At 41.9% G+C, this 24075-nt stretch overlaps 1 protein-coding gene across 2 annotated transcripts in view; it reads right to left on the reverse strand.

The window, feature by feature from the left end:
- Positions 1 to 22457, reverse strand: part of LOC311232558 (testis-expressed protein 2-like) — a 126962-nt gene extending 104505 nt beyond the window's left edge. The window contains exons 1-3 of one of the 2 annotated variants that reach the window (XM_084319414.1): positions 22298 to 22457; positions 21756 to 21849; positions 12255 to 12390 (exon numbers count right to left, since the gene is read on the reverse strand). The gene's annotated coding sequence lies outside the window, so the exon portion shown is untranslated. Of the gene's footprint in view, positions 1 to 12254; positions 12391 to 21755; positions 21853 to 22297 lie in introns of both variants that reach the window. The other variant, XM_084319415.1, reaches the window with a different exon arrangement.
- Positions 22458 to 24075: the final 1618 nt, after the last annotated feature.

Consider the following 24075-nt stretch of genomic DNA (forward strand, 5'->3'; position numbering starts at 1 on the left):
TCTCTGAAAATCCTGTGGGAAACACTGGATGTGTTTAGCTTTCCTTGGCCATACAACCTCCCTCCTGCCGGTCAATCAATCAATATTGGCCAATCATAGAACAAAACATAAAACCCCAGCCAAAAGTACAGTCACTCAAATTCAAAACATTTCTTTGTGCACCACAGTTATTTCAAAATGCTATGTTTGTCTGGCTTCTCTCCAAAGCAATCTATTCTATCAAAAGTAAATGTAGGATACATGAAAGCACACCGTTCAAATAACAGCGCCATTTAGTTTCATCTTCTCTGCCCTTTTCTCTCCCGCCACACTGGCAAAAATGTATACCTTTTCATATCACAAGTTACTAACATGTCCTCTTTAGATTGTATTGTAGAGGTTTGAACACTAATATAGCCTATATAGTTCTTGGCGTAAAATGGAGATACAATTCCCAAATAACACTATTTGTAGCACAACAAAATGTGAACACATTAAGGGGAACGACTGCAATTGAGCATATGTATGGTGTCCCGTAATACACTACACTAACACACACACTTTCTAAATGCTTGTCCCATGCTAACAGTGAGCCTATCTACTTAATGACCTGCAAAGTGTCTATCCAACAGCCCACATCAATGCTACTGCCAGGACTCCAGCTACTTACTGTAGCCAACTATTGACTGCGCCACCCCCCCCCCCCCCCCCCCCCCTCTAGACAATGACAATTTACACACTCAATACCTGCCCAGGGAAACATATTTTCTCCACCCACATTACTGCTTGTTCTCAGTCACTTCTATTTGCTACCGACAAGCCAATTCATGAGGGTATTCTGGATAGCGCTAGGCGTAACACACCTCAAGGCATTCGGGTACATAGCTATGTCTCATCTTGTCCCTAGTTGTGCCTTACGTGATGTCACTCACAGCATATTCTCTTCAAGACATTGAAGTCAGGCCCCTTGCATACTTCAACTGCAGAACGGCGGTAAAATGGATTGTAATATTCCGTCTGATTATGTGCTGGGTAAAAAGAATCCTTTGTGCTTAATACCTTTCACACGCACACGAACAGGGCTAGGGAATGGGAGAGAGCAAGTGAGGGAGAGAGAGAGAGAGAGAGAGAGAGAGAGAGAGAGAGAGAGAGAGAGAGAGAGAGAGAGAGAGAGAGAGAGAGCAGAGTGAGAGGGAGAGAGAAGGGGGGAGAGCAGAGTGATAGAGAGTGAGTGAGTGAGAAAGAGAGTGCAATGACAGCTGAAAGGTGTAAGGCAGCAGACCACGATACTAGAGGTTACTGTAACTAACTGAATTAGCTGAGAGCATTTTGTGTGTGTGTGTGAGGGAGAAAGACGAGTGAGAGAGAGCGAGAGTTAGAAAGACTTAAGTGGGCCCTATTATTAATGCGGTTCACAAATCCACCTCTGTTTTCACGTTGCAAGATAATAACAACAGTAGCGCCGAAAGGCTTGTGAAGTATGTTGAGAAACCGGACGGGCGGGCGAGCAGAGAAATGTCGAGTAGTGAGATGAGATCACTGTGGGTATCAACTGTCTTCCTCCACCCAGGAGAGCAGCCATTGCCAAGGAAACTAGATCTAAAAGAGATCAAATATGATTAGGCTATTGATTGTTGGGAGATGATGTGTCTCAGTTTAACTTACACAGCTTCAGTTCACAATGCTCTGGATTCTCTCGTTATGCTCCAGTGCAGCTAGCTCTCACACTGGCAAACAACGGCAATGGTGATACTATAATGTGCTGTGCCACCATCATGCAGACTTCAGTGCTGCACCAGCACCACCCAGACAGACAACTGTGTTCGAATCTGGCACTTTGGAAAAACTCTAACAGTATCCAACAGTATCCAACACAGATACTAAAACATATGCCAGTAACGGCAAAGAGGGGGTTGGCTGCATCTGACACCCGTCTCAGAGGAAGCCAGTGAGCATATTTATTTGCTAAGAGATTGTTGATTGTGTGTGAGTGTGAGTGTGAGTGTGTGTGTGTGTCAGCCAGTGTAAAAAGCAAGAGTGTTAACTGGCAGGGTAAAAATACCGATGGTGAGAAGATAGTTGGAGGCAGAGCAGCCTGTCAGGAAGACAGTCATGCCAGGACCTGTGACAGCTGAACTTGTTGTTGAGTCAGTCTTTTAGACACTCTTCTCTTTCCCATTTTTGTAATTCTAATGTTAACTTTAGAACACAGGTCTAACTAGGCCTAGACATAAAATGTCCAACATTAAATGTCAAAAACACACATGTAAATAGCTGTTAAGAATGGCTGGGAAACATTGGGCCTCATTCACGAAGCGATATAAGAACATATTTCCTCTTATTTTGTTCTTAACACATTGTGCGCCAAAAAACGAGTATACCGTACTCGTTATTGCCCGCCATGCGTTGTGCGCCAGAAACGAGTTAACTCGTTTTTGGGATCAATATTTAATTTTTTTCGCCATGGCATTCATAATTCATCCAGCCTCCCTCCGGGACGCAGCTGGACCCTGTTCTGATATTGCAACGCATCAATACCGCCCCCTGGTGGATGTCGGGCGAGTTACACTCCAAGCCAAACCGGAAGTGGCGCTCGGTGCATCTGGGAGAATCCTCCGGCAGTAATATCTTGTAGCGTGGATCTAGACACTTGAGTGCATTGGGATCGCTTTCGAAACGCAATAATCAATATGATTTCGGCGTTTATTGCGTCATACAAACGGGAAATGGATCTAGCAAATCGACGTCAAATAATTGGAATATTTTTCCTCCAGTCTCATCGGACGAACGGTAAGAGGAATCCAACGTTATTTTTAGCCCGATTGTTTATTTATTTCATGGCAATCCATCTGATCAACGTATCAACCCATAGTAAAAAAAAGACACTACCGACGATCAAGGAATTATAAACGACCCCCCCCCCCCCCCGTCCTTCATGCATGATGAAGCATAATGTATACCAATCATATACATTTGAATTTTTATATAGCGTGTATAGGAAAGAAACGCCAATCGATAATCTATCATATGCGTCAGGGCCTATAACTCGCGTTTTAGGAATTAATGCAGAAAACCTTAAAAACATACTTACCGTAATTCATCTAATAGTAACCGGGTCTCAAATACAAGCCGGGTCTCTATTAATGGCCGGGTGCGCTCTTGAGCTAAGCAATTATAAGCCGGCCTCCTAATACAAGCCGGGTTACTAATATACCGGTACTGAGCTGCATACTGAGCTAGTTACTCGATTTCACTTTGAAAACGTTGAAATGACCAGTGATTACCTGTAATTGCACTGTTTACTATTTCATACAGTACTTGGTTTCAATAAATGAACCCAGTACATTTTACTGGGTTCAAACTGACACAAAATGTTGATTTATTCATTATGATCCGTTTGAAAATTTGAAATATAGGCCTCCCTCTTATACAGGCCTCCTCCTAATACAAGCCTGGTACCCGCTACAGTTGAAACAAATACAAGCCGGGGTTACTATTAGAGGAATTACGGTATATTCACGACGGTATTAACACGACAATGTATGAATGAAAAAATAGAACGTTCCCACATCTGGAACGATAGATACCCGATGTTGAATGGGCCATAGTAATGTCGATATAGCTATAATATTTAAAAAGTTATAGCCCTGCAAAAAAGGTAAACATCTCCATAGGGTTACAGAACTGGCAGACTGGGCCCAAGGATGGGTACAATGCATGGCGGACAATGTGTTAACTAGTATTTTTTCTTATTTTGTTCTTACCGGGGATTTCAGCAATGATCTTATTTTTTCTCGTCTCTTAGGCAAGACCAATTCTAAGAGTGGTTGAGAGCACTCTTACCCAGATAAGAATCTCTTACCCAGATTAAAAATAAATAAAAAATCTACCATTGGTCGATTGCCCCCAAATACGACTTAAAAAACCCAGAACCTTTCAATTATTATTATTATTATTATTATTATTATTATTATTATTATTATTATTATTATTATTATTATTATTATTATTATTATTATTATTATTATTATTATTAATTCTAACTTATTGTGTGCGTTCTGCTTCTGAAATTAATTATATATTGCTGTTAGAACAGTTAGATGCTCTGGCCGCCCCGGGCCATACGCATATAGAGATCGTCTAGATCAGGGGTTCTCAAACTTTGTTATACCACGACCCCATTTTATGTAGGATTTTTTTTGGCGACCCCACACTTAATGTATGGCGTAATTTCAATGTGGAAATAAGCAATATCAAAATAAAAGCGCACGTTGTTGAATTTAATCATGCACATGTATTCGAAAATGAAATTACAGCACTATGTTATCAATGAAATTAATGAATATTATCAACAAGTAAGTAAGTAACGGAATTGTTTATGTATACACATTTATAAAACAAGGCATATTTATCCAAAACCCCTGATTCTGCAGATCAATTATAATTTGAAGCCCTGTCCCTGCACAATAGAACATATCAACCCACCGATCAGTTCATTCAAAACACGCTACATGAACTATCAACTACTATCAGGCACTGCCCTGCTGTCCAAACACTCCTGCTTTCCAAGTGACAGCTTACGCATGGATGCACTTTGTGAAGGCATTTCATCTTCTGCTTCAGTATTTACATTTTCCTTCATCTTCTTGCAAGTAACAACTGTCGTCGTATTTTCTGTGAGGCTTTTACAATGCGTTTTGACAGGTCTAGCTAGGTGTGTGTGTGCGCGCTGTGTTGTTTTAGCCTGCTGTTGTTCTGTTTCATATCAGTGTTGTTTTAGCCTGCTGTTGTTCTGTTTCATATCAGTGTTGTTTTAGCCTGGTGTTGTTCTGCTGTTTCATACTTGTGTTGTTTTAGCCTGCTGTTGATCTGTTTCATATCAGTGTTGTTTTAACCTGCTGTTGATCTGTTTCATATCAGTGTTGTTTTAACCTGGTGTTGTTCTGTTTCATATCAGTGTTGTTTTAGCCTGGTGTTGGTCTGTTTCATATCAGTGCTGTTTTAACCTGGTGTTGTTCTGTTTCATATCAGTGTTGTTTTAGCCTGGTGTTGGTCTGTTTCATATCAGTGTTGTTTTAGCCTGGTGTTGTGCTGTTTCATATCAGTGTTGTTTTAGCCTGGTGTTGTTCTGTTTCATATCAGTGTTGTTTTAGCCTGGTGTTGGTCTGTTTCATAACAGTGTTGTTTTAGCCTGCGGTTGTTCTGCTGTTTCATATCAGTGTTGTTTTAGCCTGCTGTTGTTGTGCTGTTTCATATCAGTGTTGTCATCAATGCATCCCTAGAGTGTATGAGACAACAGAGGACTCGTTGCATCTATACTAGGAGAGAGAGAGCGAGAGCGAGAGCGAGAGAGAGAGAGAGAAAGAGAGAGAGAGAGAGAGTGAGACAGAGGGACAGAGATCCCCTCCTCGTGTGAGATCAGGTTTTTACAGTTCATTGACCCCTGTCGCAACAACCCTAACTGATATTGCGAACATAAATAAACAGCATCCAAATGAACAAGGCCAATATAAGCTATACTCTGTTCCTCCATGAGAATTGTATGAGCCCTGATAAGAGGCGTAGTGTTTGAGACCAGGCCAAGCGTACAGTATGTCACATGGATAGAGTTCACAGACCCCGACACGGTTCATGTTAAATAATGCACTCCTCGCTTAGCCGCTCAACTTCCTCAACAAGACCTCATTATTATTTGAATGAATGACATGGCTGTGTGACAGTGACAAAAACGATGGACTTCCCCGCTCCAGTTACAGAGACCGGCTCGGTCAACCTTTGCCCGGGCAGCTATCAGAGCCACATGGGGAGCAGAGAGTCAGACTTTGAGTGAGCTGGAATGTGGAATAACAAAAGAAGACTTAAAGGAACACTCCACCCTACAAAAATGTACAGTATGTGCCTCCACCGTCTCACACATATCCCAAAACGGCAAACAAATTAATTTACTGTAGTTTGAAAGATATTTACATTTAGTCATTTAGCTGAGGCTTTTATCCAAAGCGACTCACAAGTTCTGTCATTTTGATGTCACATTACAGGAAGTATGTATAATATATATATATATATATATAGAGAGAGAGCGAATTTTTAACTCTGAAACAATAAAATTTACATTTTGTCATTTAGCTGGCGCTTTTATCCAAAGCAACTTACAAGTACGACAAGTCAGTAGGAAGGGTACAACTCTATCAGTTGAGTAACAATGTTCATCAAAGTGCTGAGTGCTACAATGTAGGATAGTATATTAGGACATGTGCATGACAGTAAGGTTAGTTTAGGGTTATTAAATTAATTATTATTAAATTTAAACATTTTAAATAATTTCGGGTATTAATAGAAGTGCGTCTTTAGTCGACGGCGAAAGATTGGTCAGGTTTCGGTTGTCCTAATTGTTGCCGGTACTCGTAACTGTTGAGTACTCGTTCCACCATTGTGGGGCAAGAACCGAGAATAGGTGGCTTCTCTTTGATGACCCTCCCGGAGCTCGGATAGGGGTGGGTCTGAGGCGGCCAGAAGATGTAAAGCGTAGAGGTCTTGAGGGTGTGTAGTTAGAGACAATTGACCGGAGGTAGGCGGGAGCCCGATATGCCAGGTGGAGGGCCTTGAAGCGGATTCGTGCGGCGATGGGGAGCCAGAGCAGGTCTCTAAGAAGTGGGGTGACATGGGCTGACTTGGGTAGGTTTGAGATCAGGCTGCATTCTGAATGAGTTGAAGAGGCTTGGTGGCGGTGGTCAGAAGGCCAGCAAGCAGTGCATTGCAGTAGTCGAGGCGGGAGATGACCATTGATTGGACGAGGAGTTGGGTGGCTTCTTTGGTCAGGAAGGGGCGGATCCTTCTGACGTTGCTCAGGAGGAATCTGCAGGTTCTGGTTGTCGCTGCGATGTGAGTGGAGAAGTTCAGCTGGTCGTCAAGGACAACACCAAGGTTGTAAAAGTCGTTTTGGTACATTTGGTACATCGTTTATTTAACCCAGTGTTCCTTTAAGTTCACACTGTGTTGTTATTAAACATGGGAGGTCATCCACAAATTAACTTGTTTAAGTTTAGAGAATGTCAGGTGAAACAGTTTGATAAGGCCGTGGCCTTGTTGTGACATGTGGGGTTAGAATTCTAATCCTTTTAGACAACTCTGGATTTATGGGAATTATTACACAAGTTAGTTTAGTGAGCTGTTGGATGACTTCCTGCCTCCAACGACAGGATATTAAGGCGGACTTACTGGATTTATTAGCACAGCAGAAAAAACACTGTTGGATAAATCAGAAAACTATTTATGAAGCATTTACTTTTCAGATAACGTCTAGCCTCCTTCTCAAATTCCAAAATTATTAGTCATGATTCAGTTAGAACTGGCCAGTATGACTTACTTCCATAGGGTCTTTACACCTGTATCACTGTACAGAATAATACTATACATCTGTACATATATCCGATTAGCATTATTACTCAGTAGTACTCATTTATATATATATATTAAGGCTGTCAAAGTTAACACGGTATTAACGCGTTATCGCCCGATTCTATTAACGCCACTATTTTTTTATTCACGATTAACCTTTATGAAAAAAAAAAAATGTTTTTTACTAGACTTCACTCAGGTGTATTATTGATGCTCTCATTGATACTATGTTTGTTTCTGAAGTGTGTGTGTGTGTGTGTGTGTGTGTGTGTGTGTGTGTGTGTGTGTGTGTGTGTGTGTGTGTGTGTGTGTGTGTGTGTGTGTGTGTGTGTGTGTGTGTGTGTGTGTGTGTGCGCGTGCGTGAGATATAGAGAGAGAGGGCGGTGAGAGAGATGAGGAAGGGGAAAGAGAGCTGGGAGAGTGTGTGTGAGAGAGAGAGGGGGGGGTGATTAATCAGCCCTTGTGTGGGTGAATGTAACAAGTTCCTAACGTTTTCTTTCCCCTATTATTTCATGCACACTTTATTCATTGTTTTAAATTATTATTTTCTTTTAAGTTATTTTGTGCGTCACTCTGTTTTGAATTTGATGCAAATGTGCAATGCATGAGGGTCATCCTTTTGTGTTAAATGGCTGCATAAAGAAAGCATTTGTTGACTCGCATGTTGATAAGAGTATTAAAACTTGGAACTTGAAAAATATCCGTTTAAGAAAAAGAATTTAATGCGATTAATTTGCGATTAATCACGAGTTAACTATGGACAATCATGCGATTAATAGAGTTAAATATTTTAATCGATTGACAGCACTAATATATATATATATATATACCAGTTGAATCACCTGTACATTGTATATTACTAGGGATGCTCGATATTGGCTTTTTTACCGATACCGATATTGTCCAACTCTTAATTTCCGATATCAACCGATACCGATATATGCAGGGTTCCCCCCCCCCCCCCCCCCCCCCCCCCCCCAAAAGTTGAATAATTTCAGGTAATTAACATTACATATCTCTTGTTGTAACATTATGCATACTTTTGACAATAAATAAAATCTGAATTTGTTCTTACTTGCTTGCCTGGGTAAATAAAGGTTATAGAAATGTATAAAAAAAATAAAAATAAAAATCTTTATTTTTCTTTTGAAAACCGATACCGATATTTTCCGATATCACATTTTAATGCCGATATCGGCCGATAATATCGGACATCCCTATATATTACTATTGTATTACAAATTGTAACTTTACTGTTACACTCTGGTTAAATGACAAACTTATTTTTGTTGTACTGTACTTATGCTGTATAATGGCAATACATTTGAATGTAATGTAATCTAAATTTACTTGGATTTCAGATATTGAACATGTTGGTCAGGTAACAGGCTTATAGGTAACCCAACACCGAGACTATTTTACTGAACTTTACCAGCCAGAGAAACTAGGCCTTCCAGCCAGTGTGCCAATTGAAAGGTCTCAGCCTCTGTCTACATCCAGGCCTTCGGGGAACATATCTGTTCAGCCGGCCACATCTGGCAGAGCACACGAGGAACAGTGGAGTCCAGCCTGAAGCAATCCTTCCCTCCACAATCACTCCTCAAAGGATTCCCTCTACTAGGCTAACTCCAGTAAATTACAACACACACTCAACGACTGCCAAAAACACACAATGAACCAGACATGCTGACATCCTACTAGGTATATGAGGAGAGACATAAATACACAACCACTGCTGCTGTTACAGGGGAATGTACCTTTTGAGAGTTCACACGTATAGAACTAACATTAGGTTTGATGTGTGCATTTCCTGGTTGATGAGAGTAGTGTGGTCTAGTAAGAGGCTAGGCCATCTTAAAACATTTAACTTGCAAACATAACAAAACACAATATTGTATTCTGACAGCATAATATTGATGGGGGGGGGGGGGGGTCATATAAATATGAAATAAAATTCTGCGAGTACTCAACCAATCAGAATGTCCAGCGCTTCAAACCCACCCCCATAGTTCCTGTACTTTATAGTACATAAAGTACTATAGCGTATAGCCCTTTTACCCCTGGGACTAAGGATGCACCGAATATTCGGCCACCGAAAATTATCGGCCGAAAATGGTTAACACTTTAATCGCCGGGGTTAAATTCATAATTTACCATCCCTCGCCAGCCCTATTTAACATGGAGAAGTTCCCCTTCTTTGCAGGGCTATAACTTTTTAAATTCTATTGCTAAATTGCCATTATTATGGCCCATTCAATGTCCTATATGTATTGTTCAGGGTGTAGCAACGTTAAACTTTTTCATTCACATATTCATACTAAAATATGGTCTAAAGTATAAGTATGTTTTTATCGTTTTCTGCAGCTTTCTTCAGAACGTGATTTATAGCCCTAAATGCATTATATTGATGATCAAATACAGTTTGGTAGGAATCTGTGCGAGATAAAAAATTTCAAATGGACGTGCTTCTAGAAGTTTCTACGTATCATCTGATGATGACCGGATGGGCGGGGGATCGTTTATAATTCCGTGGGCAGCGTTAGATGATTCATCCAGAGTGGGTCATATGTTCATCAGAGCAGTTAGTAAAGAACACGTTAGAATATAACGCTGAATCTTACCGTGGCTTCCTCGCGCCGCTGGCAGATGAGCGTGGAACAGAATTTTTTCTATTATGGGATGTAGAAATGCCCGATCCATTTCCAGGTTGTATAATAGTATATCCGTCCAAATCATGTTGTTTTTTCAAGTTATTTGCACCGATCAATGTTCACTGTATCGAGACGGAGTCTCTCTAACGATAGCGAGTGGCCGGACCACATATGGATGAGCACTACCGGTTCAAAGGTTAATTTCCGGTTGGCGATCTGCCGATCGGCCACCAGATGGCGCTCTTGAACCGCTAGAGAGTTGAGAGGAGATCAGCAGTGTGTCTCAGGGCTCCGGAAAGGAAATATGATTTCGATGACAGATTTTTGAAATATTGACATCAAAGACGAGTTACGGCATCTTCGGCAGAATGAGCATGGCTAGGAAAGAAGAGTTCTGGCGTTTTCGGCGATTAAAGTGTTAATAAAGGCACTTTCGGCCGAAAGGGTTTTAGCATCGAAAATATATCACAGAATGTCAAAGAACAGGGTTACATAACGTTCGTAACCTAAAGTGTTGTTGTGATGACGTAATCAAAACGCGGCTACAGACATACCGGTAGCATGCGCAACGTATAACGTGAGCAGCTTGGCAGCTCTTCCTGCGTTCTGCAGCCTGTGATAACTAACTCCTCTTGGGAGTTGCGCTGTTTCTATGTAAACTCCGCAAGCAACGCATCCAATAAATGCGTCTTTAACATGCTTTATATCGCCATTACTATATGCCTGTTGCGGTTAAAAACCTTTAACTAACGTTAGCGTTAAGCTAGGTAACAATGCTTCCATTCCTCTTTGACCCGTCTCTCGTAAGCTACGTCATCGCCCGCTAAAAGTCATGGGAGATGTAGTAAATACAACAGTCCTTCCATGTAGGAACGCCGTGAATTATATACAGTAGCCACTACAGTAACATCATTAAGTCTGCTATAAGCTATTCTCCCTCTCGTGTGTGTCTTTATGCAGATCTTTATGCAGTTTTAAAGCACCTTGGCTTTGTTCTGAATGCACTTTGTTGTAGTTATCCTACAGAGAAAAGAAAATGCACTTGACTTTAATGCACATTTTGTTGTATGCAAAGAGAAAATGTTTAAATTGTACAATCTTTCAGCAATCAGTCTGGAATTAATGTATGTATTCAAAAGTGCTGAATAAATGTTTTATGGGCCCATAGTGATTATTAATATTATTTAAGTTAAGTTTAGCCATAATCATGTCTTTTGCCATAATCAGGTAGCAAAAAAAAAGAAAGAAAATACATTATATATATATTTATATTAATCATTTTCGGCCAACTGTTTCCTATTTTTGGTATCGGTTTCGGGCAAGAATCTCCCATTCGGTGCATCCCTACCTGGGACCTTTTGGGGGTAAGATAATGTCCCCTGAACTTAATTTAGGCCCTGGTCCCACTGTGTTCCTGAAAAGATTTCTAGCTCCTGGGGAAAGTCCTTGGGGAAGGTTCCTGTGGCCGAAACGGGGCAAAATCTTTGTCTGGCTGCCAAATCTGTCTGGACTAATTCCATTTATCTCGCACTCGACACAGCTGCCTAAGAGCAGATGTCCAAAGCATAGTTCTGCCTAGCAAAGACAGTTTAACAGCCTACAGTAAACCCAGATGGAGCCTTAATCAACAATTATAGGGATACTGTAACCTAAGGCTTGCATCTTTAATAATGCTGTGCAAAAGCAGAAATCAATTGGGGCGAGACGCTGCAAAACTGTATTCCAATAACCGACTACTCTGTGATCAATAGTGAGAGAGAGAGAGAGAGAGAGAGAGAGAGAGAGAGAGAGAGAGAGAGAGAGAGAGAGAGAGAGAGAGAGAGAGTAATGAAAGACTGAAATAACCAGGCTGAGCTGCATCACTGTAGGCACAGTGTTGTAATCCAATAAAAGATAACTGGTACTGTAGCTGCAATGCTCTACACAGCTTCAAAAGATAAATACCAGCCACTGAATTCTCTGATTCTCAGACATATCTATTTTGGGCTTTTTTTGGGCTCTGAACTTAAACACAGGCTGTGAAATGCAGCGTGCCACACTCTCTCGGTTTCAAATTAGAAGTGGTAACCGGGTGGTATAGTTTATAGACAGGCTATATTTATTTGTCCACCCTCCTCTCCCTCTGTCTCTTTGTAGTCTCCCTTCGTCTTGTGAGTCACCGATGACTACGGTGCACAAGAGGTGGCGGTACGACATTTTAAGTGTTACCGAGGATGGAGGCAGTACCTGAATCAGGCCTGTGATCACTGGCCGCTGACAGGTTGACACGTTGTCCTGATGTCTCAGTAATGGTCATTACTTCCAGGGTGGGACGGCAGAGGGCACAGCACCTGTCTGCATCAACACTGATGACTCCTGATACCTAGAAGAAGGAAGGAGGAAGAATCTCAGAAGATCATTCGAAAAGGGATGTTGGCGTTGTGTGTGTGCACTGCGCTGGCCCAGGGACAATCAATATCTGTCTCACACCGGCTAGTTATAGTCACAGTTGCAATGTGTTCTACTGGCTGACATAGCCTTCAGACAAAGACACATCCCTGTGTGGCGTTCAGGAATGATCACGTCCCTCACTGCCCTGGACACTGCTCTGATTAGAGACTGTAGTGTGAAATGCCACCACAGCACACATGCATGTGCAGGTGACCTACAGTGACCTATTCATGTGTTTTAAACCTTTGCCTACTGCTCTAGGTTATGTTGATAAGATAAGATAAGATATTCCTTTATTGATCCCATTGGGGAAATTCAAGCATCATAGCAGCAAGGGGGGGTACAGGTAGTAGAAGACATGGTACAGGTCATAGAATTATAGTACAGTGGAGAAGTAATCATAAAAATAGGCAGTGTAAACAATCTAACAATATAATTAACTCTGGATATGCGCATATGGGCAAGTAAGCAGTGTAAAAAAGGTCAAGGTGCAAGATGAGGGTATGTATGCCCTCTCAGTTATATACAATATACAATAAATACAATATATATAATCTAATATCTAATCTAATAATGCTAAATATGTGCTCTGATGAAGTAAGTATACAGTATACACATAAGGTGCAGTATGCATAAGGTATGTATGCATTGCTGTGATATACTTCATACGGTTACGTTATATATTGTCCTTTTAGGTGAGAGTCAGACACACTCAGTGATGGAAGTTCCTAGTACTAGTAGTTGGATGTCTGGCAGTGGTCCCTGTCCTTGCGACTACCTCTTACCAGATAAAACGCTCAGTCCTCATTTCAGAACAAACAAGCACATCCTGGATAAGGTCAGTCTAGCTTGTGTTCGACACAGAGAGACATTCACAGGAATAGTAAGAATTGGGCCTGATGACAAAGATGTGCAAACTGTCTCTAAACCCACTGCCGACTAAGAATGATCTGTCCAGGGAGCCAGAGAATAATAGTGATAGAAATGTCTTAAAGGAACACGCCAACATTTTGGGAAATTAGCTTACCGTCTTCTCCAGAGAGACAAGTAGATAAGATATATACCAGTTGTCCTCGATAGCACACAGTCATTCAAATCCAACATAAATAACATCACACAGTCTGCTTACTTCCACCTATGCAATGGGTGGAAGCATACTGTAAATCGTCTCGGCCCCTCACTTACACCTACCAGCACTGCTACTCTTGTTCACGCCCTGGTCACATCCCGCCTGGATTACTGTAACTCCCTCCTCATTGGTCTCCCACACAAGTACCTCTATAAACTCCAACTGGTCCAAAACTCAGCCGCCCACATTATCACTAGAACTCTCTCCACCAACTACATCACTCCTGTTCTCCACCAACTTCACTGGCTGCCTGTTAAGTCACGCACTGACTACAAACAAGTATTACTACTCACCTTCAAGGCCATCCATAAACTAGCCCCTCCTTATCTCACAGAACTTCTCCAGTCCTACACTCCCTCTCAGTCACTCAGATCCTCCTCTTCCTTCCAACTTGTCACTCCCCCTTCCCGTCTGACTACCATGGGATCCAGAGCCTCTGGAATTCCCTACCACAAGACATCCGTGCAATAGACAACCTCCCCACCGTTGTTTCCCGTCTCAAAACACATCTGTTCATTCTGGCATATTCACTTAATTTTTTTTTTTTTTTTAGAATTAGTACATATTTATACATTTCAGTTATCCAAATTATACAACTTCCATTTCCTTCCCCATTCATATCCCCTAATCCCACCCCATCCCACCCAGTGAGGGCGACGACAAACATACATGTAAAATTAAAAATTAAAATTAAATAAAAATTAAAAAATGTAATCATTAAACATAAATACAGGTGTGACAGACAAAGCTACGCAAAAAGAAATTAAGTAAAAATTAAAAAAAAAATATATATATATATATATATATATATATATATATATATATGAATAAATAGGAAAGACCGTAATAATAATATAAGCGACTCTCCATTTTAGTAGCGTAATTTCCAGATGGTAAAACAAATAAAATGGAAAGTAAATTTAACACCCTTAGCAGACCACCACAATGCCATCTCCCCAGCCATACGTAGGCTAGCAGGAAGGTAGATAGGAGGGGGGGGGGGGGGGGGGTCATGGGGTCCCAAGTTTAGAAGGAGTCATATGGGTTTTGAAATGAGATAGGAAGGGCTGCCATGTTTTGTGGAAGGTATCTGTGTGGCCTTGTGTTGTAAATCTGATTTTCTCTATATGTATAAGAGACATAACATCCCTCATCCAGTGTAAGTGTGAGGGGGGAGTGGCTGCCTTCCAGTTGAATAGGATGAGGCGTCTGGCAATGAGTGAGGCAAAGGCCATGGCATTGGATTGCCCAATAGATATTGCAGCGTTCTCCGGTGTCAGACCAAATAATGCAATAAGAGGGCATGGGTCAACACTCATAAAAAGGGGCCAGTGCTGGACAATGCCAAAACATATGAATAAGTGAGCCAGGGGCTTGGTGGCACCGGTCGCATGTGGGATCCATGCCAGGATTTATCTTCGCAAGTCTAGTCTTTGACCAATATAGACGGTGGAGGAGCTTGAACTGTATCAGTGAATGGCGGGCAGTCCGGGCACATATTGAAGAAGAGTGTATTCGGGCACTTCACTTAAATTTTAAGTTTATTATAACTGCTCCCCTATGTGCAACTCTGTAATATTGTGTTTTTACTGTGTGTAATTGTATTTGTTTTTAATCCTGTATGGCGACCTTGGGTGCTTTGAAAGGAGTCTTTAAATAAAATGCATTATTATTATTATTTATTAGTTTCCTCTCTGTGCGTTCAGTACAAAGCTATCTGGCTGCACGTTAGCCTAGCTTAGCATGACAGTGGAAGCAGACAGTGCTGGTTAGCCTAGGCATTGTCCAACTAACACCTCACCCGAAGGCTACCCGTCACTGTCCGCTTCCATTCATTGTGCTAAGCTTGGCTAACGTGCAGCCAGATAGCTTTCTACTGAACGCACAGAGAGGAAACTGGTATCTATCTTCTTGTCTCTCTCTGGAGAAGACGGTAAGCTTAGCTAATTTCTCAGAATGTTGGCGTGTTCCTTTAATAAATATAGGCCAGGTCTTATAATGTGTCACACAACAGGAGCTCGGCTAGTATTAACTCAGTTGGGTTACTGTACCTCAGCTGGCAGTTTAACCGTCTGTATTTCCCTTCTCTTAGGGTCATACTAAGGATAAGGATTTATTTTACTAGGGCTTCTTACTAGGGATTTCATTTACTAGGGCAAAAATCACAAATCACGATTATCTTGGCCAATATTGAGATCACAATTATTTAACACGATTACTCATTGATATGTGCTTATTGAACTTGTCTTTTTAATTGTGGATTTCCACAAGATTATCTTGTTTTCATAATCGCTGGGAACACTGAGAATAAAATATGATTAATCGCCCGGCCGTAGAGTACCTCACATTCCAGATGTGAAAGTGGAATCACAATGGAAAAACAATGAGTGCTATTTTCCCCCTTATAAAAAGTAGGCTAAATGACCTCATGGACTGGACTGGAATGATTTTAAACAGCCTGCAGACAGCTAGAGAAGAAAATAAAGGAAGGTTCAGCTTAGAGTGGCCATGAATTAATTCCAGAAACCCCTGTGGCCTGAATTTTGAAATGCTGAGAAACAATGGTGACGGCTAAACATTTGCCAGACAGTGTCTTTGTCTCATCAGTTGAGGTTAACATAAGGTTACATCTTTCAACTACCATCACTGTGACAAAGCTTTCTGCCACACCTGGTATGACCTAGGAACAGCTACCCTGCAATGTGGACAATACACACTCAATATCAAAGCTCAATATTCAAAAAATTACTTATCTACTAACAATGTATTGGTCGACTACTCAATATCCTTTGAAAAAGGCTAAAACTGAGCTAAATCTATCACAGGGCCTTGATGGGTATAAAAGAAAGACTCGTAAGCATTAAAGAAACAATGTGTCTTTTATTTTATTTCATCATTGAATCAAGTCCTGGGGTGAGTACAGAGCAGATTGAGCGTGACACTCACCTTCGCTGCTCTGGCCTCAAATGGTCTGGTAAGCCGTGCTTCATGCCGCGCTTAGTGCCGTGTCTCACCAGCGCCGGATGGTCTCAATCGGCTCTGTACACAATCCAGGACTTGATTCAATCATTTTTTTTTCTTTTTTAAAGACACATTATCACTTTAAGTTCCATTGTTGGCTTGATTGATTGATACTTTTCGGTCAATTGTGTTATTTACTTTATCTTGAATGAGCAATTGATCATTAGTAATTATTGGGGGGGGGGGGTTATAAATCACAATATGTTTTAGCAGTAAATAAGCACTAGATTAAAAGAGGTCCCTCTGCATCACTGCATTCATTTGTGGAAAATAGTGTGGGAGAGCTTTCACGATTCTACAGATTTGTCTGTAAGTAACCTATTTTATGGCTATTTTTAGCCTGGTGGTCATTGTTTTTTACTGGAGGACCGTCCTCATTGTTGTACAAGAATGGCACAGGAAGAAAGCCAAGAAGTGAGTCAGAGTCATTTTTGTCTTTCTACCTTTTTCTCCCATCTCCCAATTTAGTCGCTATGCCAATCCCCCCCCCCCCCCCCCCGCCGGTTATTGTGCTGCCCTACTGTCGGTCTGGGGAGGTTGTAGACTACCACATGCCTCCTCCGATACACGTGGAGTCGCCAGCTGCTTAATTTCACCCGACAGTGAGGAGTTTCACTGGGAGAGCATAACGCACGCTATCTCCCCCAGATCCCCTCCCTGCTGAACAGGCCGACCAGTAGGAGTCGCTGTTGCAACGACCAGGACTCATACTCCACACTGCCAGTTGTCTTCGTAGGGGCGACTGACCGAGCCAGAGGTACCACTGACACCGGGATTTGAACCCTGGGTAGCAGTGGTAGGCGAGTGCTTAGACCTCTACACACTTACCCAGCCGCACCCAAGGCTAATTCTTATAGTATGATAAGCAGCACGATCCCAGTCTCACAGTACTATGGTAGCTGACTGAACGCAGCATCAACACACTTCATTTGGGTATTATATTCTTCAGAAGGACCTCAGTCACTCAGTGGTGTCATGGGTTAAAGTAGCCTCCTTTCCACACCTATTCCACAGCATTGTAAAACACAGGATAGTCATCAAGGCCGGTTTGGCCTCCAATATCGTCACGTGACGGCCTCAACCCGAACCAGTTAACGGTAGCTGTGTGACAGCTGGAATTCAAATCTTGAATCAACGTTCAAACATGCCATACATGTTTTCATGGCAGCTGCAAAGAGAAGGCTATAGCTATACAAATACAGACATTGATTTTCTAATTGAGGAAAAACAAACAGACAAAGAACGTGTTAATAATTAATAGTCCTTTCTCAGCACAATTCATGCTGTTCTTCATACTGGATACCGACAGCTCTGGCTAGTTAGCCACAAGATTGTCAGTCTGTACAAGCCCTGAAATAAAGGCTGAAGCCTACTGGAGTCGGACTCTGTACAGACTGGAGGGTGGTCCACAGACGTTGCATTAGTTAGTTCAGTAGCTAACTAACTAAACTTAGTAGATATCTAGTATGAGGAGCAGCATGGTGTAGGCAGAGAAAGGACTCTACCCATCAACAACATAATTGTTTAGTAGGAAATAAGGCTAGGGACCAGGGTTAAAAGAAATTGTGAACCTGCCCTTTAAGTTAAGGGACGATATTAAAAACGTAAAGCAAAAGCGTTTGTTTTAAGTTTGAAGGATGACCAAAATATGGTGATGTGATGTACGACATGCAGTACAGCCCTGGTAAGCCATTAGCATGCCTGTTCCCCTGTGAAGACTATTCAACCCACATACCCTGCATCCCCACTCCAGACAGGTGTCTTCGTGTGGTCATGGTAAACCCTCAGCGTAGCCGTCAGGGGGAAACGCAGTTCGTCAGGCGGGAAATGGAGGCACTACATCCCTCAGAAATGGTTTTGATATGCCTGCCGGCTGTGCTGTCCACAGATGTACAAGTGTGACATCTCCCTTTACAGCACCTGCTGCTTAAATCCTACGCCTCGCCGGGTCTCGCATGTTGGAATCCTCTACCAAGAACACGCCTTCCTCTCTGTCACACACTCTAATCTGACACACCTGTCCTGAGCACACACACACGGTCGTGCTGTAAAATGTGTGAATGCTAAATGGTGCATTTATATAGCAGCTTTTATCCAAATCGCTTTACAATTTGTTCCTCACATTTTACCCATTCACTCACACATTCACACATCGATGGCGGAGGCAACCATGGGAGGCGCCAACCTGCTCAAGGACACTTCGACACACTACCTGAGAGAAGCGGGAATTGAACCGGGAACCTCCGGATTACCGACTTCTCTACATTCCAAGCCACTGTCTGTCACCCCTAGGTGTGAAATATGCGTCTGTAACTTGTGGATATTTGGTAAACGGAGTCAGGATGTGCAACTAGCAGCCCGCACATCTGGCCCCTATCACCCATTAAAACAGGCCTCAAAAGGAACTTCTCATCTAGTGGCATTAGGGATGCAGCAGTAAGGATACGGTTGTAGGATATCAGGCCGATACCAGGCTACAATAGTGGGTCTGTCTGTATCTGTGTCATCAAGACCATCTCAGTCGTGTCCTGAGTCTTTGGACTTGGGTTTAAGACAAAGCCAGGACCAAGTCCCAAGCAAATAGAGTCCTATTCAAGACAATGTACAGTAATAAGCATCCAATAGTGGCTGAAACCAACTGAAGTCCCAATCAAAACAAGCTTGAGTCCAACTTCCAAGTCAAGTCCACGTCAACAGAATAGTGTACTTCAGTCCAAGACCGGAGTCAAGTACTAAAGCCAGGACACGTCACACACACACCTGACACTTTCTGTCTCCACTGAAGTGACTAGTACATACTACCCTCCCACAACACAACCGCACATTTAGCCCAACCCTGATCTGAACTACACTGAGGTACTACATACATTGTACCTTTATATCATTTGTTTTTAATGTAGCCAATTTATTCACTCTGTCTAAGGCTTTACAGCGATCACATTGTCAGGCCTACACACAAGGCCTACACACAAGACGCTTTGAAATTACTCGTGTTGTATGCAAATATGAAAGTGGCACCGCCATTAACCTGTCAATCATTAAACCAGCTCCCTACCCACAGATACGGACACAACAAGATGTGATATTATTAACACACCAGAATGAGGAACGACTCCCGAACCAGGATACAACTAGGCTAAGACGAGACCAATCGCCCCCCTCTACATTAGGTAACTTAGGTCCCAGACAAGCCACTGGCACACACAATTGTCAATGAGGGCAGTCGTATGCACAGAGAGCTAGTGGTGCAACAGGAGTTACAGGACAGATTACTTAACATGTTAAATATACCTTGAGGTCAATTTGTTCATAGAACATGCTGCTCTTATTGACTCTATCCTCCCACACTCAAGGGGGATAGCTTAGGCATATTATGAGTCCGTTTCAAGGGAGAGCTAGTTTCTCCTGTAACTCATGGTTTTCCTATTAAAAACGCCTTCCCTTCGTGGCACAGAGCAGCCACTCGCCTCGATCCCAGATGATCATCAGTCTGTCAAGAGGACCAGTCTGTCAAGAAGACAATGAAGTCTGATCACATCCTGAAGGTCTGCTAAAGTGAGGGTCAGATTTGAATCATCTTTTTTTCTCGAGTCTAGAAGAAGTTTGTTTGTTGCTATGATTTAACTTGTATTTAACTACTACTAGGTGGTCACCGGCTACTGTCCGACAGGTGAGTTCGTACTCAGACTATAGCCTCAACTCACAAACGCTCCACTCACCAGCACCATGTGACCACGAAGGTGAAATATACCACAGTCTTACCAAGTCCATCACCTGAAAAAGGATCTAATTCAGGCAGTGAAGTGGAGGGTATTTCAACTCAGGAGCGAGTTTACACCCGGGGATTATTACCATATGGCTTCAGCATCGTTGCATGGTGGAAATCTGTTGCATATGAATGCAGCAATAAACTCAGTGTTGGAATGCATCACCTCATTATGTACATTGCAATACTCATTTGAATAATAATTTAATGCCAAACTGTCCCTTTTTTCATGATTTTTGGAAGAATGTGCCTGCAATTGAAGCCAGGTGTTACGAAGCACATCCCAGTGCCCAATGAACATTACATTCAATTTACATTCATGATTTTATACTATTACTTAAGTACAAATTACAATGGAGGACTTCTACCACTGAATTTAAGTAAGAATTCAAATAGAATTTCACAAGACGAATCTTTTGGAAATTGCCAATGCTTTGATTAGGGACCTGCACTGGCTCCCCATTGCTGCACGAATCCGCTTCAAGGCCCTCGCCCTAGCATACCGTGCGGCAAAGGGAACCGCTCCCGCCTACCTCCGGTCAATGGTCTCTAACTACACACACTCAAGACCCCTACGCTCTTCTGGCCGTCTCAGACCTACTCCTATCCGAGCTCCGGGAGGGTCATCAAAGAGAAGTCGCCTATTCTCAGTCCTTGCCCCACAATGGTGGAATGAACTACCCACCCCAGTTAGGACAGCCGAAACCTGTGCAATCTTTCTCTGTCGACTAAAGACGCACTTCTTCAACCATTATCTGAATTAAAAAGAAAAAAAATATAATAATCTAACCCTAACTAACCTTACTGTTATGCACTTGTCCTAATATACTAACCTACACTGTAGAACTCAACACTTTGATGAACATTGTTACTCAGCTGAGAGTTGTGCAATTCCTGATGACTTGTCGTACAGAACTTGTAAGTCGCTTTGGATAAAAGCATCAGCTAAATGACTAAATGTAAATGTACTTTATGATTATGAAACGTTTACATGATTGTTGTTCTGTCTGTAACTGAACGACGCTGTTGCTGTTTCAACCAAGTTGCCCCTGTAAAAGAGATCCTGAATCTAAATAGGACTAACCTGGATAAACATAGGTTAAGAAGAAAATACATTTTAATAAGATTAACTACAATTATTAGACTATTCATAAGCCCTTTACATAACAAAATCACGTCCAACTTAATGAATGATTAAAGATGGGAAACTTCTGCTTGATATGGACCAAGCTTGTCGTAGATTGTCTGGGGCTCGTCGACTTAGGCTGCATTCAAGTGCTCACTGGAGACAAACCTTGTGTTTCCTTCCTCCCCTTCTCTCTAGTCTCTATATCATAGCTAAGGTCAGTATCCCAGGGGGAGCGGCTGGCAAAGTACTTACCTCGTATCCTCAGTGCCCTTCAATCCAGCCTGGGACCTGTATCTGCATATGGCATCGTCCTGTCAAGTTATACATGTCCACTGGGCTCCGGGGGCTGCTTAAACATAAACAATGGTCATCACGGTCATGGAGGTTAATGCCACAGAGAAGCAGCCTACAATCGGCAACAGGCCACACAGCAATAGGCTACACGGGCCATCGTAGACAATGCGATGCCATCCGTCCCAACATCCAGTTTGTTGGGGATCTGTCTACCCCACGGATTGAAACAATTCGCCTGGCTTTACCGTGGAATAGTAATGTTAAAGAGAACTAAGCAACATATTGTGATGCATTGAAGGACTGTAAACTTCTACTGCTGGTCACTCTTTATACAAATGTTGCCCAACTATTCACAATAAACGGCTGTGTTTAATAATAATACACAATGACAACAAATAGGCCCAACTGACAACAATGTCTGTAATGCTCTGTGAGTCTGTTTCAACAAACTCACGGAAACACAACAACGGCTGACTGCAATGGGCGAGGAGCAAGTTTACCTTGTTGTCCGGAGGAGTTCATTTTGATCCGTTGACCGACGCGGATAACAAATCCCGGTAGGATGAAGGCGAGCTAATTATCAACACGGTAACGAAACGTTGTATTGTTGTCGCCCCCAAGAATGCCTTGTTTCGCCCTCTGGTTTTCTTCTTGTGCAGCCTGTTGACAGCTGACTGCTCGCAGTTCCTGAATGAAAAAACACAGTTAGTCTCTCAAGACTAGAGTAATCGAAGACGATAAGTGGATTAAAGGGTTCGTTTGACCGTCGATTTATCATTTGGGATTGTTTAATAGGCCTAGATGGAGTAATCTTATGAGAATGTAAACAATGTTAAATGTTAATTAACAAAAAAATAAATGTCCCCAAAAGTGTAATAAAACAGCGACCTCCAGGCATAAGATGACAACATGGTACTGCGTTTTGTATTTTTATTTTTTTTACTTTTTGTCTGATGTTCAGTGGGTACAGAAAAGGGGTTGCTATTGCTGGCCACACCTCGGGCTCCTCTAGAGAGGTCTGGAGAAATACACAGTATAATAAATTACTAAACTCCAACCCATCAGACCTAAACAATTAAATATAAATAAAATAAAAAAGTAAACAAAGCGCAATACCAATGAGGCTATGGAGAAATGCACAGTATAATAAATTACTAGTAAACTCCAACCCACACATCAGACCAAAGAAAAAGGGGAAACAAAGCGCAATACCAAATGGGGCTCTTTTGCCTAGAGGTCGCCGTTTGACGGCATTACAGATTATAACTTTGATCATTATAACTTTGATCATTAATTAAGTATACAAATAATAATAAATCAATTAAACCCCATTCCATTTTAAAGTGCATAATGCCCGAACCACTTACCTTTTACAAAGACAAAAAATATATAATAAGGGAACAATCTCTTGTAGTAGGTTTTCAATATAGCTAGAACCATCCAGATTTAATGGTCACCAAATAATATTAGATAGCCTATGTTCAGTAGGGTTATAGAGGTCCACAGTTGATTGCACAGTTGATAAGCCTATTAATGGTACTACTACTGGATTTAATTATGTAAAGCTCACGTGAATTGTGTACTTTTAGGATTGAAAAATGGCCCTGCACACAGAAGTGAGTAAAAATATTGTATTTACAGTATAAAACTTGCACTTTAATTCGAAGTGAAACCCTGTGATTTGAATAGACATGCATGACAATGAGATTGTCGCCATCTAGTGTAAATAAATGGTAACTGTAACTTACTCCCCATGGATTTGAGTTATGATGATCAACACACTTGTGCTCTGTGATCAAGTGCATCAAGTCTAATGTCATGACACCTTTCCTTTATTAAGTCTACACATCTTGTACACTACACTATACCTTTCTTCATTCAGCCTTGTGTGATAATTCTGCCAACATTGAGTCAGTTCTACTTGATTGTAGCGTGCATGTGTAACGGATGGTATCGTGAAGCGCAGTCAAGAAGGGCTGGGGTGAGTAGCGCTGCCAGGATGGTATCGTGAAACACAGTCACAAAGGGCTGGGGTGAGTAGCGGTGCTATGGGTTAAACTCACTCTCACATCCTCAAAAGACGCATAGACACGGTACAAAGAAGTGAATTCACCTCTTGGTATAGCGGTCTGTGTTGTTGCCTGCGGCGTGGGAGACCTGGGTTCAAAACTCCCTCGGGGCATCGAAGTTTAAGGTGACGATGTGACAACCGTTACACATGTAGCCACAAAGGAAGCTGTACTTCATGATTCAATATTGATACTAAAATAAACATTGT

This window comes from Notolepis coatsorum (genome assembly GCF_963971535.1).
Source record: "Notolepis coatsorum genome assembly, chromosome: 7".
NCBI lineage: Eukaryota > Metazoa > Chordata > Actinopteri > Aulopiformes > Paralepididae > Notolepis > Notolepis coatsorum.